The sequence below is a fragment of the Melanotaenia boesemani genome, chromosome 11, assembly GCF_017639745.1.
Source record: "Melanotaenia boesemani isolate fMelBoe1 chromosome 11, fMelBoe1.pri, whole genome shotgun sequence".
Taxonomy (NCBI): Eukaryota; Metazoa; Chordata; class Actinopteri; order Atheriniformes; family Melanotaeniidae; genus Melanotaenia; species Melanotaenia boesemani.
Genome location: NC_055692.1, coordinates 15792969 through 15809736, shown reverse-complemented (window position 1 = coordinate 15809736; position 16768 = coordinate 15792969). Strand labels below are relative to the sequence as shown.

Sequence of the window (16768 nt, the reverse complement as noted above, 5' to 3'; positions counted from 1 at the left end):
CCGGATTACAGCTGGATGACATGGTTGTTAACCCCTCGTTGGACACAGGTACTGATAGGGCGTTAAAGCGGTTTGACAGGACTAGCTTCCCACAGTCCGAGGCCCTCTTCCTCCGGCAAACAACTTCGGACCAGAGTGGGCTTTTGGGTGTGAGCTCAGAGGCAATGCATTCTGATCCCAGGGTACCGTGTCCTGGAGAGCCGCCTTCAGTGAGGCAATATGCATTAAGCGGTGCTGGTGGGCCAAGTCCAGCAGGCTATCAAGCAGTTCGTTATTGGACCTGAGTTCATCAGAGAGTTTACATATGTCCTCTTTGAGATTAGTGATCTGCCTGTCAGTGTTAGAATGTTTCAGGTCGTCCGCGGTAGACAGCGATGGAGGCATTTTATCTCTACCGGTGTCTAGAGACATGGGTTCCAGGAGAAAAATTTTAAAACGCCTTCAATAAAAGCTATGATACTGGTAAAAATAATTAAAAGCTGTAAAGAATTGTAAAAAACAATATAAAATGTCAAATACTGTCAGAGCCTCTCACCGGTGGTACGGAAAATGCCACACATGCGCATCCACTATCAATTTGAGCAGTGGTCCTCAATCATTAATTTGGCTTCATTAATAACTGTGCTTGCTCACCCCTACCTACATGGCTCCTCCCTGGGTATGATGCTATTACAAGCAAGTTGCTATCACTTGTGTGGTTTGTGAGAAGTTTATATTTGCAAAGACATAAAATTCTGCAGCACAATCAGTTAGTTAAAAGTGGAGGGGTCAGTCTGTTTGCCCGTGATGAGCCATATTGCAGTCTGATTTGTTCTGAGCCTGCCTTTTATCTACAGATCCTAAATTCTAATTTGAAGATTGCTCACATTGTGGTTTCAGTCTCTGAAAGTTGTCGCAGTCCATTTATACTCCACATAACCAAGCATTACACCTGTATTCATCTGAACCACTTTACAGATAACCAAAGAAAGAATGGACAGATTTTTTCTTTTTTAATCTTTGTTAACCCATTCAACAAAATGTTATATAAATAAATAAAAAATTATATATAGGCTATGTATATATATATATATATATATATATATATATATATGTATTTATATATATATATGTCAATCCATCATTTCTTCGTTATGATGGCAGGACATGGACAGACACTTAACATTGATGGAGCAAGTTATGGATGTCACTTCGGTGGACAATGAGGGAGTTTTAACACACACTGTTATGTAAGAGGGGTCCACACCTGCACTTTTTTTTTTTTTTTTTTTTTTTTTTTTAAACTTATCCTCTGTTTTGCATCAACATGTCTGCTCTAACAGCTCTCTGGTCGTCTCTGTTTGTTCCTCCCTCTCCTCTCATGTTGTTCCGTGAATCATGATGGCTGTCGGCGATCAGCTAATCAGCTTTTCTCTCTTGTTGCGTTTGCCTATTATTCAGCTGAGAAGAAGAAAACTAGCGGTTCATGGGTCAAACTGTCACATATTTACCCCAAAGTATTGTTTTTGGTAGGACCCTTCTCCAACACAGTAGTTGGCTGGTGGTAGCCAGGGTTTATGTTTAAGCTATGCAGGGGCGGGTCTAGAAAAGTTTTGATGGGGTGCCAGGCAGGAGTACTGACCAGGAAAAGGGGGACACAAATGAGACCTTTTTTTAGGTTTAGATTTTATGAAATATTGAACTGATTATTACAACTAAAGAGATCACTTGTGAAGAAAAACTTGTAAAACAAACATCCAATGATCTATTTTATCAACAGGGTGATGCTGCTGTAGGACTTTTATCACTGCTGCACAAACACACTTCAATGATTAAAAGAAAAATGTGTTTTTAGACAGCTCATTAGTTTTATTTGTTTCTTCATCAGTGTTGGCTGTTTAGCTTCAGTCATCACATTTGATGGTTTTTTGACAGAAATTTTAACCATGTGTTATGTAGGACCTCTCCGAGACAGAACAGAGTTGACAGATTTATTACGAACAGGTGTCTTTGGCTGGAGAAGGTATCTTAGGAAAATACACACTGATCTTGTCCACTGGATCGTCAGGGTCAGTCGGGACCGGGGAAGGGAAGGAGGAAGAGTTCACGTCACTTGAACGAGGTCCGACAGATACTGACTGGTGTCCTGGGGTTTATAAGGTCTGGCTAGGGATTGGCTGCAGGTGTGAGTCCTTAGTACTCCGGAGATGATGAACGGCGGTGATTAGTGGTTGCAGGCGTGTCCGGCGCAGAGTCTGGTGTGATGTGACAGTACCCCCCCCGCCAGGAGCCCCCAAAGGGCGACGAGGAAACCGGGAAACAGGACGACCACGGGGACGCGGACGCGGCCGGAGGGGACGAGCGGCGTGAAAAGCCCGGAGGAGGAAGGGATCCAGCACATCTGCCCGGGGCACCCAGGACCGCTCCTCCGGACCATACCCCTCCCAGTCAATGAGGTACTCCAACCGCCCACGGCGGCGCCGCGAGTCCACCACCTCCCGGACGGCATAAACAGAGCCATCCGCCGTGGCCAGCGGAGGGGGAGGCGGCGGAGGAGGGACGGACGGCACACCAGACCCTGAAGGAGACAGATCAACAGGAGGATGGTAAGGTTTCAGTAAAGACACGTGAAAAACAGGATGGATCTTATAGGAACCCGGCAGATCCAAGCGGACGACAACCGGGTTGATACGGGCAGCTACAGGAAAAGGGCCAATGAATCGAGCACTTAACTTCCGGCAGGATCCACGGTTACGTATGTCCCGAGTGGACAACCACACCAGGTCCCCCACGGCATACGCAGGAGCCACGGACCGCCGTCGATCCGCCAGGGGAACACTGCGTCTGATGGCCCGCTGCAGATGACGATGCGCCTGGGCCCAAACCCGCTCACTGCGCCTGAACCATTCATCCACCGCAGGAACCTCCGATGAAGCTCCATCCCAAGAGAAGAAAGGAGGTTGTCGACCCAGAACGCACTCAAACGGGGTGAGACCTGTGGCAGCCTGTCGGAGGGAATTCTGGGCGTATTCAGCCCAGGGCAACAACTCGCTCCACGTAGTGGGATTCGAGTGGCAGTACGTCCGCAGGAACCGGCCCACCTCTTGGATCTTCCTCTCGGCCTGGCCGTTAGTCTGAGGATGATATCCAGAGGAAAGGCTGACCGAGACCCCTAACAAACCGAAAAAAGCATGCCAGAAACGTGAGATGAATTGGGGACCCCGATCGGAGACAATGTCCTCTGGTAGTCCAAAATTCCTGAACACATGTTCAAACAGCGCCCTGGCAGTGGTCGCCGCGGTCGGGATGCTAGGAAAGGGGATAAGTTTACATGCTTTGGAGAATCTGTCCACCACTACGAGTACACAGGTGTTACCTTGAGAGGCAGGAAGGTCGGTCATGTAGTCCACACCTAAATGAGACCAGGGTCTTTGCGGTATAGGCAGCGGAAGCAATTTCCCCGCAGGCAGCTGTCTCGTGCTTTTAGTCTGCGCACAAGGGGCACAGGCAGATACGAATTGACGTATGTGGGAGTTCATGCCGGGCCACCAGTAGCGGGGTTGTAACAGAGCCTGTGTGGCCTGGATTCCCGGATGTCCAGTCCCCGGTGAGGTATGCGCAGATTCCACCAATTGCTGACGATATTCTGTGGGAACATAAATACGACCTGTCGGGGTGTCAGACGGTGCAGGTGTCCTTTCCAGTGCTTCCAGAATCTGTTCATCTAGCGCCCACTGAACCGCCCCGACCGTCATCCGTGCTGGCAGTATAGGTGGAGGCTCCTCCGGCACCCCCTCTTTCTCGTAGAGCCTGGACAGGGCGTCAGCTCGACAGTTCTTAGACCCTGGAAGATATTTGATGGTGAAGTCAAAACGTGTGAAAAAGAGAGCCCACCTGGCTTGTCTGGGGTTTAGACGGCGGGCTTCCCGGATGTAAGACAGGTTCTTATGATCTGTGAGGACCACGAACGGATGCGTGGCTCCCTCCAGCCAGTGTCTCCACTCCTCCAGTGCCATCTTGATGGCCAGGAGCTCCCGATTTCCGATGTCGTAGTTTTGCTCAGCTGGACTCAATCGCCGAGAGAAGAACGCACAGGGGTGAAGCTGTGACGAACTTCCCATACGCTGTGACAGGACTGCGCCGACCCCCGCTGAGGATGCATCCACCTCCACCACGAAAGGTTGCGAGGGATCCGGGTGGCGTAGGACGGGTGCACCACTGAACGCTTGGCGTAGCTGTAGCCAGGCCGTCTCCGCCGCAGGCGTCCAATGTAACTGGCGGGGTTTGTTCTTCAACATGGCGGTGAGTGGAGCGGTGATGGCGCTGAAGTTCTCAATGAAACGTCTGTAGAAGTTTGCAAAACCCAGGAAACTTTGGAGGGCCTTTATGGTAGTGGGTTTGGGCCACTCCAGGATGGCTTGTACTTTTTTATGGTTCATTGTCACACCCTGGGGTCCTACCAGGTATCCCAAGAATTCCACTTCTGTCTGATGGAAAACACACTTCTCAGCTTTCAGGAACAGGCTGTGGGTGCGAAGGCGTTTGAGCACTTGTCTCACATGGTTTACATGGGTCTGGAGATCTGCAGAGAAGATCAAAATGTCATCCAGATAGACAAGTATAAATTGGTTAATCATATCATGGAAGATCTCATTCATGAAGCTCTGGAAGACTGATGGGGCGTTAACTAAACCGTAGGGCATGACTAGATACTCATAATGTCCGGTTGGGGTCACAAAAGCTGTTTTCCATTCATCCCCTTCTCGTATTCTGATGAGGTTATAGGCGCTTCGGAGGTCTAACTTTGAGAAGAGGGTAGCCCCTCTGAGTTTCTCTAGAGCAGCCGGAACCAGTGGAAGTGGATACTTGTACTTGCGTGTGATCTGATTAAGGGCTCGGTAATCGATACATGGTCTTAATCCCCCATCTTTCTTGTCGATAAAGAAGAAACTGGATGCTGCAGGAGACGTAGATTTTCTGATATAGCCCTGTTTCAGGGCTTCGGTGATATACTGTTCCATTGCCGTCGTTTCTGGGATGGATAAAGGGTAAATCCTGCCCATAGGGAGTTTTCCACCTGGTACGAGGTCTATGGCGCAGTCAGACGGTCTATGCGGTGGTAATAGTGCGGCTCTGGCGGGACAAAAAACGTCTTTGAAGGATACATATTCCGGGGGATACGTGTCGGCAGAGCTGATATCTGGACTTTCAATAGAAGTGGACCTAAGCCAGAGGACTTTATCGGGATCGGGATGTGGTAGGGTCGGAAAGCACGAGGGGTAGCAGGTGGAGCCCCAACGCAGAATGTCTCCGGTTTTCCAGGATATAGTCGGATCATGCTTTTCCAGCCATGGTTGTCCCAGTATCACATCTACTGTGGCGTCGTGTATGACCAGGAAGGAAACCTTTTCGTGGTGTAATCCCCCTACTTGCAACTTCAGGGGTGAAGTTTGGAGCTGACTGTTGAGGGGTGTGATTCTTTTCCCCGTTATGGATTGGATGTGATATTGTGTGGCGCAGTTGTGGCACTGGACTTGCAATCTGTTCTTCACCGATCCAGATATGAAGTTGCCTTCGGAACCGGAGTCAATGAGCGCCGTAACTGTTAGGGATCCCAAAGGAGAGGTGAGAATGACAGGAATGGTGCGAGATTTGGATGTGATAGAGGCTCGGCAGGCCAAACTCACCCTGGATCTCGGTAGTCGAACGGGACAGGTTTCCCGTCGGTGGCCCTCTTGTCCGCAGTACAGGCAGAGTCCATTGATGAGTCGCCGCCGACGCTCTGTCGGAGTCAGCCTGACCGTGTCCACCTGCATTGGCTCTGTTCCCTCTGTCTCGGCAGCCGCCACCGCGGCTTGTGGGTCCTGCAGGCAGCCTGCCCGTCTATGCGCTACCCGGGTGGTGAGCTGGACGAACTTTTCGAGCCCGAGGGTGTCATCAAACGTGACGAGTTGTAATTGTAGATCTGTATCCAAACTCATCCGGAAGCGGGTAAGCAACGCTGCTTCGTTCCAGCCGCTGGCTGCTGCTAAGGTTCTGAAACGAATGACATGTTCTGTGATAGGTGTACCTCCTTGTTTCAGCTGGGAGAGTTTTTCCTGTATGGTTGAGTCCCCGGGGGGAACCCCGAACACTTCCTTGAAGTGACGTGTGAACTGTTGATAGGATTGCGTGACCACGCCCTCCTGTTGCCACATTGCATCCGCCCACTGGAGAGCCGGTCCTGAAAGCAAGGATATGATATAAGCCACCTTAGCGCGCTCAGTAGGGTACCTGGTAGGATTCATTTCGATGTGTAAAGAACACTGAAGGAGGAAGCCACTGCAATACTGGGGATCTCCGGCATAACGTGCGGGAAGAGGCTCCATCCTGGTGTTGTTCTCGGTTGCGGTCGGACCTTCTGTTATGTAGGACCTCTCCGAGACAGAACAGAGTTGACAGATTTATTACGAACAGGTGTCTTTGGCTGGAGAAGGTATCTTAGGAAAATACACACTGATCTTGTCCACTGGATCGTCAGGGTCAGTCGGGACCGGGGAAGGGAAGGAGGAAGAGTTCACGTCACTTGAACGAGGTCCGACAGATACTGACTGGTGTCCTGGGGTTTATAAGGTCTGGCTAGGGATTGGCTGCAGGTGTGAGTCCTTAGTACTCCGGAGATGATGAACGGCGGTGATTAGTGGTTGCAGGCGTGTCCGGCGCAGAGTCTGGTGTGATGTGACACCATGGAGACGTTTCGTGAGATGAATTCTGAATTATGATCTAGAACAATGTAGAAATTATTTAGAACAACATTACATGCTGCATTTACTGACATCTGACATTTACCCAAGGGAATGTCAGTTACCGCTAAATATTTGTAGCATTGCCGCTTTCTGTTGATACAACACAGTAAAAACGGGCAAATTTGAGGCAGAGTCATGATAAATCATGATTAATTTAATAATCATAATATTTTAGAAATACTTATATCCAATGACAACTGGACAATAAATGAGTCAGGTAAAAATGTGCGGCATTCACTGGCTAGCATGAGTAAAAATGAAGCATTAATATTACTGAAATGATAGATTTCAATATGAATTTAACTAGATTAAACATCTGTAATCTTGTAAATAACTGTAAGCTTACATATTAAGACTTGGCATGTAAACTGCTAATGGTTATCAGTTAAGAAATACAAGTAGATAACTTTCTTTTATCAATTAAAAATAATATTTTGTTTGTCTTAGTTTTTTCTTTTCATTTTCTTTTTAACTTGGTAGTTTTCATAAAAAGTTCATGTGAAAGTGGCAGAATTTTTCACTATTGGGAATTAAACTTGTTACTATGATGTAAAATATATAATCATCCAGTATTATGTTATGTGCTATACATATTGTACAGTAATAAATTGTCAAATAGTAGTGAGAGAAACATCAGCGTTTTTCAGCGATTTCCGAAGGAATCGTACAAAGATAGCATGTTGTTTTAGTATGTAAACTTAGAGAAATTAGACCCCATGTAATAACTGCTTCATGTTTTTGACAGCATGTTACCCTCATTGCCAAACCTTTTTCTTTTTTGTTTTTGACACCAGATCAAGGATTTAAAACTCCATTAATTTCAATGTGCATTCATCTGATGAAAACCTTCAGTCAACTGTAGTTAGAAGTCAGTGACTCATTTGATAATAATCAAACTGAACTCATGCTGATTGACCCTGACAGACTGCCGTTCAAAGCCATTTTACTGTTTGAAGGTTTAATGCCTGCATCAAGGTGGGTCATGGAGAAATAAACAGCACTTTTCAAACTGTTGTGAAAAGCACAACAGTTCAAGCAGTTTTTCATGTTGGATTGTTGCTTAAAGGCATCAAGGGTGATGCATCTCAGATGTATCCTTTTGCAAAAGGTTTGATAGAAATAAATGCTTCTTTTTAGCTATGTTTAACCTTATCAAATATATATATATATATATATAATCTCAAAACACACAAGGAGAGATGATGAGGTGATGTGAGGAGGAGGAGGAGAAGGACACGTGTGAGACAGACGTCACAAGTGAGACAGACGTCGCTGCAGACAGATACTATCCAGGTACAGAGGGAGAAAATATGGAGCTGTTGACTTGTAACACTACTGCTGAATTTTAGGAAAGTAATTTCCAACTGTCTGCTAGGTTTAAGTTATTGTGTTGATAAACAAATCAATTTTGTTTCTTTTTATTTTTTACTTGTCCTTCTCAGCATCACAGCAAGCACATGATGGTATGGCTGCTGTGTTGTGCCGAACAAACTTGCTTTGCTTAGGGGAGCTTTATGGATACATATAAAGGTCTTCTTGACAGTCTTATTTATTTATTTATTTTATTTTTTTTAATCATATTTATTTATTTTGAATTATGGAATTTTACTGGGCCTGACTGGAGGGGACAGAAAAAAAAAATATATACATATATATATATATATATATATATAGGGCTTTACAAAGAGTTAAACCTTATACATGTTGTTGACACACCTTTGAAGTGAGCACACAATATAGTGAGGAGATAAAGAGAGAAATAATATGAATAAATGGTTGCATCCATGGTCTATTCGTTCTCACAGTGCATTGATCCAGTTTCTCCAAACTGCACACCTGAGAAACTGCCAGAATAAAATGATCAATACTGAACCGCTCTGATCTGCTGCTACACAACATGTTCTCCTCTGTTTCCGCTTTCTTTCCTGTTAAAAAACATACAGTAGAGTGATGGACAGTTTAGTGCGCTCAGAGGAGTGCAAATGTGACTCTGCTCTGACTTCGAATGAAACTATATACAGCAGGGTACAGCATGATACATGTTGTTCATATGAAACTGGCTTTGGCATCAAGCTAAGTATTTTATTCTCTTCAGAATATCTTAAGACTTAAATATATTTCAGCTTTTTCATCTCTCTTTTGATGGAGCTCCCAGTCAGATATTTCCAGCTCATTCTGAAGAAAAAAATACTGTATTTGCTTACTCAGCTTAGACAAACGCCCCTATATTCCACCAATCATATTTGGTTGATGGTATTATGATTATGGTGGCAAATGTGTGTGCATATGTGCATCTATCTATATATACATGTGTGTGTTGTGCCTGTTCTTGGCGTTTGCCTAAAAGCTGGAATGGACTGGGTTTGTTTCTGTCTGGACAGATAAGAGGAAGCCGCTTACATCCCTCTCTTATCACTCTGCTCAGGGCTAATATCCCTTTTATTTTTTTCTCCTTCACTCATCATCACCATTTTTTTGCTGATGGACTGGGAGGAGGTTAAGCAGCCCCCACTCTGCTCTTGTCCTCCCTTTTGTTGTATTTTCTCCTTTTCATTTTCTTCATACATCTCATTTCTGAAACCTAAAATACAGAGTACTTCTTTAAGTTGCGACAGACTTTTGTCCCATTTCTTTGAGCAGAATGACATATTTGGAAGAAAAAAAAAGCATTTTTTAAGTTATTTCTTTTTTTTAGATAACACAGTGACAGTACCACAGATTTTATCTTCTCACAAAACCAAAAAATGTATAAAGTATTATATAAAGTATATAAAGACAGAGGGATCAGCAGGCTGAATTTTAATTAAGAACATTTTTTCTATTGGATTTCTTGTTTTGCTTCCTTTTCATTTGGTTTTTGTTAGTTTGTTTTGCATTCTGCGCTGTAGTTGCTGGAGAGATGAATTGATTTCTGTAGCAGTGTTTGATGTGCTCTGCCTTTCTGTTAAGCACATAGAGAAAAAAAGAAGAAAAAATGTAGAAACGCAAGACACACAATCGCAGCCATGTAATACCTACCCCACCAGGAGAACTAGTAAATGCACAGAACCACAAAACTAAAAGAACCAGATAATAAAGGTAAGGACAGAGGTAGGAGCAGAAATTTATATTTTATTTATTATTTATATTAAGTTCATTTAAAAAAAATAAAGAGTAACTTTTTCTGAGTGAATTATGTATTATGTGTTTTACAATATCAATTTATATTGTTGTTAAAGACGATTAGCCACTCAGAGCCTGCGTGTCCTGTCATGATTTATGGTTTACCTTCCTTGGTTTACTTAAGTTCTTTCATGTTCTTGATTCTTGTCATGTTTTTGGTTTACATTCTTGGTTTTTGGTGTTTAGTGTCATGTTTAGTTCTGTGTTGCATTTTGGTTTCTGCTCATTAGTTCACCTGGTTTGCTTAGTTCTTCTCATCTGTGCCTTGTTAGTTTCTTCTGTGTATTTAGTTCCTTTGGATTCAGTTCCTCCTTACCAGTACATTGTTTGTTTGTTCCTGTTTACTGTTTGTCATTGTAGCCATATATAGATTTGTTAGTTTTCACTTTTTAGTCCATGCCATATCAACATTTTTGCCACCCGAGTTTTTTGTTAAGTGATTTTAGTTTTACTCATTAAAACCATTTATCGGCACCGGTCTGCCTCCTGCCTCATCTGCCTGTACATGAGTTTTCCACGTCCACTGAAATCAAACATCAATGTGGGATCAGGGTTCATTTGGTTAGTGAGTTTGATTTATTTAATTTCCTGGTACAAAAACAGATGCAAGGAAGTGATAAATTTTAAAATCTGGAGGTTTGCAAATCTTTAATCCAACACATTCATTCAGAACTAATGTAAATAGCATTATATGTTGGTATTTTATATCAGATAAGTCTGCTTCATCATTCACTCACTCACTCACTCACTCACTCACTCACTCACTCACTCACTCACTCACTCACTCACTCACTCACTCAATTTCATGGACTCTTCATGTGTGAGTTGACTAATGAGGGAATCAGTGTAGTGAAATATTTTGATGTTATGCAAAGGGAAATAAACTAAATGAATATTTCTATGACTTCAGTGAGCATGAAAATAAGAGTTGCTGATTAGATGCAAAAGGTACTAAAAATATAGTTAATGCATTTTTTAAATGTAAGTTTATTTTATCAGCTCATAAAACAAGCTAATTGTTAGTATTAGAAATGGTATCAGTATTAGTAGTAGTATTGCAGTCCACTACAACAACACCATATGGTAAACTACCATCTGTCTAATTGTATGGCAAACACTTTTCCGTAAGCCTGTCTTGATTTATAGAACAAAAAGAAGTATTTACATTTACATATTTGTTAATAGAGCTGTATAATATATACAAAGCTTTGTTAAGCACATATAGTCCTTCAGTCTGTAAATACTGTGAGGTGTGTACACCTTCATCCTCAGTGAGTTTATACTTACTTTGTGATCTGAATCTAAATCACACGAAACCCAGTGATCCATGTCTTTCATCATCAACACATAAGCTACACTCAAACCCCCAGCCGACACCAAGACGTGGGACTCAATTAATGTTTATTTGAGTCCTAAAAGGACATGTATTTCTTTACACACACAAACACACATATTAAGTACAGCACTTGTTTTATTTTATTTTATTTATTGTTTTTTATCATGTATCAAAACAAAATCTATTTCAGCTTTCTTCTGAATAAAGCTGGCTAAACCTAAATTGTGGGCCTTCTTTAGTGATGTGATGATTAAATTAGAAAAGTATTTTTGTTATTGTTGATAATAATACTCATTTATCCTCAGTCCTCTATTCTTTGTTTGCTTGGATAGAAAAAGAAAAGGATGAATTATTCTATGCATCATCTTTTCCCTTAAGGTGCACTCACAAGGGAGAAGCAAAGAGAAAGCAGCTGCAACAAAGTGGACATGTAGTCCCAGTTCGCTTCATTCCCTTTTAAACCTATAATGTGAAATACATCAATAAAAGCAGGGACATACTTTAGAAAGTATTTGACAGTAGGGACAGGAGAATAATTCAATAAGAGGAGCACAAAGTGATGCATTCATCTTCTTTGTGAACATTTATCTTTGTTTGTGGGGAAACTCGAGAGTTGGTCAAAGAGGAGTCTCAGATAGGTTAGAGAATTAAAGTCTTGACTGAAAGGAAAGCAACAACCCTCTCAGGGGAAACTGAATGAGTGGCCCCAAGAAAAACACCTTACAATGTTATCACTGGTATCACTTTGCTTTCCAAGTTTATTGGACCCAAACCACAACCGACTAATTTGTTTGCGTAAATGCAGAATTCTAACAATGCATGAGCTACTGTACCTTAGACAGATGTGACAATGCAGAGATAAGTCAGTAGTGAGTAATGTAACTTTACCATATTGAGGCTGTTTTGGTCAAAGATGCCATCAGTTTGCATTTAAATGATAAATAATGTGTTCTTGATCACTTCCAGTTTAGTTAAATTCTTCTGTCTTTGACTTTTACCTGAACTTTTGCTGTTTTGTGGGACTTTTTGTACTTCTTGAATGGTCCTACAGAAGTAGTTTTGCTATTTCATCTACATCTGAGAGTTTAAAACAGTATGTGTTTGACATATCTTGGCACATAAGACCAGAATAAAGAGGTGAATGTGAGGCCTTTTGTTTTATTTCAGTTTTCTAGAATTCTGGCGGGTCTTACAGAATGTGAATATGTGCTCATTGTACACATACATTTGTATACATGTTGAATGCAGATTTGATCATTTCTGCTCATAATATTATGCTCTTAAAAATACATTTATCTGATTAGGTTTTTGATAAAATTATGGCATAATTTAATGTGAAATGGTCACTTGCTGATTTAGGTTTGTTTGCATATACTGCTGTTTTTTGCTTTTTAATGTTCTTATGCAAGTAGTTGACAGATATGTTGATTTTCTTACATTATAACAAGAACAAGATAAGACTTTTTTGTTTTAAACAAGAAAAAAAAACTTATATTGTTATGATTCTCCTTATTTCATTCATCTCATTCAATTGGATAGAATTCTAACATGTTTTCATTTGTCTCCCCTCCTCTTTTCCCCTTCCTGTCCTTTCCCTGTTCCCAATTTTTGTCCTCACACTTTCTTCAACAAGGTAAGAGACAACCATCCAACAGTCTCTCACCATTAAGAATAGTGCTATCGCGTTGTCAGCACCTTGTCAAATTTGTAATAAGACCTTTACAGCACTCCTTAGCCACACACACACACACACACACACACACACACACACACACAAGAATACGTCACAAACTGACCTGAGATAAAAGCATTGTGCTCTGTCCTCACTGTGTGGGACTTTTCTTACATTTTACAGCCTCTGTTGGAGGTAATCACAGAGCTATTATTGCTTCTGCTGGGATTTGGGTCTCTTAACGTCCTTATTACCGTAAAGCAAAGACATTTTGTGGCAGCCATTTTCATTAAGTTTGATACCAAGTTGATACAGAACAGAATTTTAGCTGTGTGATACATAACAAGAGTCTGTTAAATTTAATTTTGTTTCAAAAGAGTGTTGAGGTCATGGTTTGAAGTGAGAATGATCCCTCTGTGAATTATTAGGAATGTACTGTAGAATATAAAATTGCCTGTACTGGTTAGATACATTAATATGTAGAGGTTTATGACCAGACAACAGTGAGTGTCTTTCATTTCTTAAGGAATCTATTAAAGACCTGATGTATCACCTAACAAATCCTGATACAAGATTGCTTGTAAGCTGGGGTTTTTTAACTGGTAACTTGAAAGTAAATGTTTAGTGCAACTGAAGTGCTGCCTAAACCAGTGATGAGCTAAAAGAAAGTCAAAAATCTCCTTAGCTCTGCCATTATCTTTCCAAATGAACTTCTATAAGCAGTGTTTAACTCAGTATATCACCCCTTAACTTATACTACATAGTTCTATTTTATTGTTGGAAAGTTCTGGGATTTTTACTCAATTTACACTCATGAAAGTGCAGTAGACTTCAGGGAGTTAGTATTCTTGAGTGTTCCTACCATTATTGTTATTCTCTTCAGTAGCCATCAGTAGGAGGACTTTTTGACACTTTCTCATTTTTTATCAAAGTACAAAATAAAATGTTCACACACATTACTTACACTGCCCTAACTGCTGTTAACAGTGGGATGTGGAAGATAAGCTTTATTTGTTATCTAGATTTTACAATTTAGTATCCCCCCCTTTTCTTTCTTTTTTTTATTTAATTGTTTATGTCTGACCCAGGAAGTAATAGGCAGAAAATTCCAAAATTACTGTATCAGTATCTGATTAACGGGGAAGTCACTGATGCAGATTTTTACTGTCATACTGACCATAAACCAACAGCTATGTAGTAGTTTTCATGTCACTATTCAACGAACTGTAACCTAACAAAAGTATGGCTATCTACAGGTCTCGTAGAAATATCCAGTTGGTAAAAGTACAAAGCGGGAATGTTCTAGGTAATATTGTTTTGGTATTTTTATAATGGATAACAGAATGGTGGATTTGCTAAAATAATAATGTACACTCGAAAGCATGCAATTTCACATCAGTTATATTATTTGGATTTTGCAAAAGGCACTTACATTAAAAGTCTTAAAGAGCTCTGAGTTCTTCTCATGAAGATATGCTGGAAAGGCATGAAGGACAGAGTGTGTTTCACGCTGGCATCATGTGCTTCCGACAAAAGGAGGAAACACATTTTCAAAAACTTGATAAAGTACTTGATGCTTTGAGGGGGAAAAAAACAAGCTTCTACAATCCTAGTTTAAAACAGGGAGATGAACTGAAGCATGATGTCATGAGATATAGAAATATGAATACTTCAGAAGGCTACATGCTTGAAAATTTTATTTTTTGTTATTGCTCAAAAACACATATTTAATGAGCGACTATAAGAAAACAAAGAAGAAGAAGAAGAAAAAAAAACATTTCTGAGGTTGGTTGGTCAGTGAGATACAGTAATTGACAAAGCAATGCTCCAGATCTAAACCTTTTTTAACAAAAGGAAAAAAATATATACAGAAAGCATCTTTTGTACTTGGAATTTTATTTTGAATTAAGTTATCTCAACTCACCCAAAGATCAACTGTTCAGTTTATCATGCAGTCCTTGTCCATGCTGCTGGCTGCTTGTAGGACCATAAGTTGTAGTTAGTCTCTGTTCAGCATAGACCTGGTTCCATAGGTTTACATCTGTGATGTGGTAGGACTCAACACAAACCTACAGAACCAAAAACACAATTAAGTGTATAAAAACAGACAAAGGACTTAAATAAAATATGACCAATTCTTATTTTTTTGGTGATATTTCAGACCTGAGAATGAACACATTATTTTAAGTGTGGTGCTCCAAAATGAACAGCAGATTTATGTCAATGTTGTGCAGATGGAGACCTGCCTTTGCAGCCCTTGTATCTGCACACAAAGTTTTTTATTTTTTTATTTATTTTCTTTTCTGTCCGTGGAACAAATGAATAGAGAACATACGTATTCAGACTTGTCTGTTATTTATTTATTTTTTTAGAATATGTTCAGCAGCAGTTTTTTTACACAATATTTAGTTATTGCTCAGCAGCCACAACTGTAGAGGTTAAATTTACTGTTTTAACTGTGATTCAATCTGAAGAGCAGGTTATTTCTCCATGAAGTCCTTCACCAGTGGGGGTCTCCTCAGGGACCATAAAAAAAAAAAAAAAGAAAAGAACAAGTTTTTTTCATTTTAGCACACTCAAAATGCATTATCCTGAAGCTTTGTATCTGGGTATTTGTCTATGTTGTTGATAAAGGTTAACATTAATCTTTGTTAATTCAGATTCAAGTATGATTAATAGTACATTTACCTGAGCAGGGTCATTGTCGAAAAGATTAATAAAAAATAAATAAATAAAAAATTCTTGACTGTGATGACTCTGTTAATTAGCGTTACCAGTAATCATTAGCTGACCAACCATGCCAGTTACCGTTAATTGACCAGTGTTACCAGTAACCTCATTTGCCTTTTTTTCTCTTTTCTTTTATCCAGTTAAACAAATGTTAAAACCATCGACATGGGGAAAGTTTTAAAATTGAGTGGGAATCACAGCAGACCAACCGAGGTTTACGCTCTTTTACAAAATATAAAAACATTGCAATATAAATGATCAACCATGTTCTTAACCATGACATCTTTACAATAAGCTAGGACGCGATAAAGTTACTGGTTTACTTACAAGTCAAAAAAAAAAAAAAAAAAAAAAAAATACTTACAAGTCACGCCATCTGCAGTCACCTGTTACTCGGGAGGGTTAGTCAAGAGACACCTCAAAATTTCATTATGCTTACATAATGACAATAAAGATCTTGAATCTTGAATGTTGAACAGATTTTTCTGATATGTCACTGAGAGTATAACAGAAACATTGTGACATTCATGACGTATGTGTACATGCTCAGAAAGACGAGGTATACTTAAAACAATAATTAAGGAAACTGTACAAACTTTGAGCCATGCACAATTATAACTATACAAGTAGTTCAAACAACATAAACTTATTAAGTTGGTTGAATTTGGTTTCAGGTTTTAACTATTACATTTTCAGCCTTAATGAGTGCAGTTTAGACTGGCGCTTCATCATGAACAAAAAAAAACCTTTTTCATGATGTTTGGTTGTAAATGATTAAGTATTCTTAATAACTAAGACAATGAAACTCATGTGCAGCTTTTCTTCTGTAAAATGCTTGTCACACAATGTGGCTTCTCTGTTTGCAAATAGTGTGTTGTTACCTAACAATCCCAATTTAACTTCTTGTTATTACAACACATTGCAGTTTTTGATATAAATACACTGTATTAATATGCATTTGCTGTTGACATTATTTTTATATCAGAAAGCTTTCATAAGAAGCTTTATCTGTTGTTAACTTTTCTTTTGCATGATTAAAAATACTTCACCGGTGAGTTGATTGGTCACATAACAAGTACAGCCAAATATACAGAATCTATGCTG

The 16768-nt window shown here is 40.5% G+C and overlaps 1 protein-coding gene across 4 annotated transcripts in view; it reads left to right on the top strand.

Annotated features, from left to right (window-relative positions):
- The window catches only part of grid2 (glutamate receptor, ionotropic, delta 2), a 539244-nt gene that overhangs the window by 208597 nt on the left and 313879 nt on the right, over positions 1-16768 (top strand). The gene's annotated exons all lie outside the window — the stretch shown is intronic.